The following is a 2,500-nucleotide window of genomic DNA, read 5'->3' on the forward strand; positions in this document are numbered from 1 at the left end:
TCTGTAGTATGGGTGGGGGATGGGGCCTCTTGGGTGGGAAGGGGTGGTTCAGGACAGTCCAATTGTCTTTCAAATCTACGGTAGAACTCGTTCAGGTCGTTGGCTAGGCGGGAGTCGTTAGTGGTGTGGGGCGCTCTGGGTTTGTAGTTGGTGATGTGCCTGAGCCCTTTGGCAGACAGAAGCAGCGTCGTTAGTAGAGAACTGGTGTTTTAGTGTCTCTGAGTACAGTCGTTTAGCCTCTCTCACCGCTTTGCTAAACCTGTTCTTCGACTCCTTGAGTCTGTCTCTATCCCCACTCCTAAACGCTTCCTCCTTCTCCAACCTCAACCTTTTGAGCTTTGCTGAGAACCAGGGCTTGTTGTTGTTAAAGTTCACCCTGGTACGTGTTGGGATACAGCAGTCCTCACAGAAGCTGATGTACACAGCCTCTGTGAGTTCATCCAGACTATTGGTAGCAGTCGTGAACATATCCCAGTCAGTACAGTCTAAGCACGCCCGCAAATCTTCCACAGCCTCACTGGTCCACTGTTTAGATGTCCTCACAGCAGGTTTACAGAGTTTTAGTTGCTGCCTGTATGCACGAATCAGGTGGACCAAGGGAGTTCTGTGCGAGCCGAACAGCCCCGTGACCCACAAGAGAAACATCCCCGCCAAATTCGAGCGTTTGACGGGGTCTATCCGTGAAAAAATATTCACGTTTTTGAGTGCACATGCATTTCTGCTGCAAATGCCTCTGGAAGTTTCATGCCGTTCGTATGCCAATTGTGGCAACACGAAAATGACCCGTTTTCCCATTCCGAGGGATTTCTGTGCGACCCTAACAGCCCCGTGAGCCACAAGAGACACATCCCCGCCAATTTCTAGCGTTTCACGGGGTCTATCCGTGAAAAATATAGACGTTTTTGAGTGCACATGCATTTCTGCTGCAGATGCCTCTGGAAGTTTCATGCCGTTCGTACGCAATGTGGCAACACGAAAATGACCCCTTTTCCCATTCCGAGGGATTTCTGTGCGACCCTAACTAACAGCGCCCGTGAGCCACAAGAGAGACATCCCCGCCAATTTATAGCGTTTCACGGGGTCTATCCGTGAAAAATATAGACGTTTTTGAGTGCACATGCATTCCTGCTGCAAATGCCTCTGGAAGTTTCATGCCGTTCCTATGCAATGTGGCCACACAAAAATGACCCGTTTTCCCATTCCGAGGCATTTCTGTGCGACCCTAACAGCCCCGTGAGCCACAAGAGAGACATCCCCGCCAACTTCTAGCGTTTGACGGGGTCTATGCGTGAAAAATATTAAAATTTTTGAGTGCACGTGCCTTTCTGCTGCAAATACCTCTGGAAGTTTCATGGCGTTCCTATGCAATGTGGCAACACGAAAATGACCCCTTTTCCCATTCCGAGGGAGTTCTGTGCCACCCTAACAGCCCCGTGAGCCACAAGAGACACATCCCCGCCAATTTCTAGCGTTTCACGGGGTCTATCCGTGAAACATATAGAAGTTTTTGAGTGCACATGCATTCCTGCTGCAAATGCCTCTGGAAGTTTCATGCGGTTCGTACGCAATGTGGCAACACGAAAATGACCCGTTTTCCCATTCCCAGGGATTTCTGTGCGACCCGAACAGCCCCGTGAGCCACAAGAGACACATCCCCGCCAATTTCTAGCGTTTCACGGGGTCTATCCGTGAAAAATATCAATTTTTTTTTGACTGCACATGCATTTCTGCTGCAAATGCCTCTGGAAGTTGCATGCGGTTCGCATGCAATGTGGCGACACGAAAATGACCCGTTTTCCCATTCCGAGGGATTTCTGTGCCACCCTAACAGCCCCGTGAGCCACAAGAGAGACATCCCCGCCAATTTCTAGCGTATCACGGGGTCTATCCGTGAGAAATATTCACTTTTTTGAGTGCACATGCATTCCTGCTGCAAATGCCTCTGGAAGTTTCATGCGGTTCGTATGCAATGTGGCGACACGAAAATGACCCGTTTTCCCATTCCGAGGGATTTCTGTGCCACCCTAACAGCCCCGTGAGCCACAAGAGAGACATCCCCGCCCACTTCTAGCGTTTCACGGGGTCTCTCCGTGAAAAATATCACATTTTTTGAGTGCACATGCATTCCTGCTGCAAATGCCTCTGGAAGTTTCATGCGGTTCGCATGCAATGTGGCGACACGAAAATGACCCGTTTTTTCCCATTCCGAGGGATTTCTGTGCCACCCTAACAGCCCCGTGAGCCACAAGAGACACATCCCCGCCAATTTCTAGCGTTTCATGGGGTCTATCCGTGAAAAATATTCAATTTTTTGACTGCATATGCATTTCTGCTGCAAATGCCTCTGGAAGTTTCATGCGGTTCGCATGCAATGTGGCGACACGAAAATGACCCGTTTTCCCATTCCGAGGGATTTCTGTGCCACCCTAACAGCCCCGTGAGCCACAAGAGAGACATCGCCGCCAATTTCTAGCGTTTCACGGGGTCTATCCGTGAAAAA

This window comes from Petromyzon marinus, unplaced genomic scaffold (genome assembly GCF_048934315.1).
Source record: "Petromyzon marinus isolate PM22_M1 ecotype Great Lakes invasive population unplaced genomic scaffold, UKy_Petmar_22M1.pri1.0 PM_G_Scaffold_8, whole genome shotgun sequence".
Taxonomy (NCBI): Eukaryota; Metazoa; Chordata; class Hyperoartia; order Petromyzontiformes; family Petromyzontidae; genus Petromyzon; species Petromyzon marinus.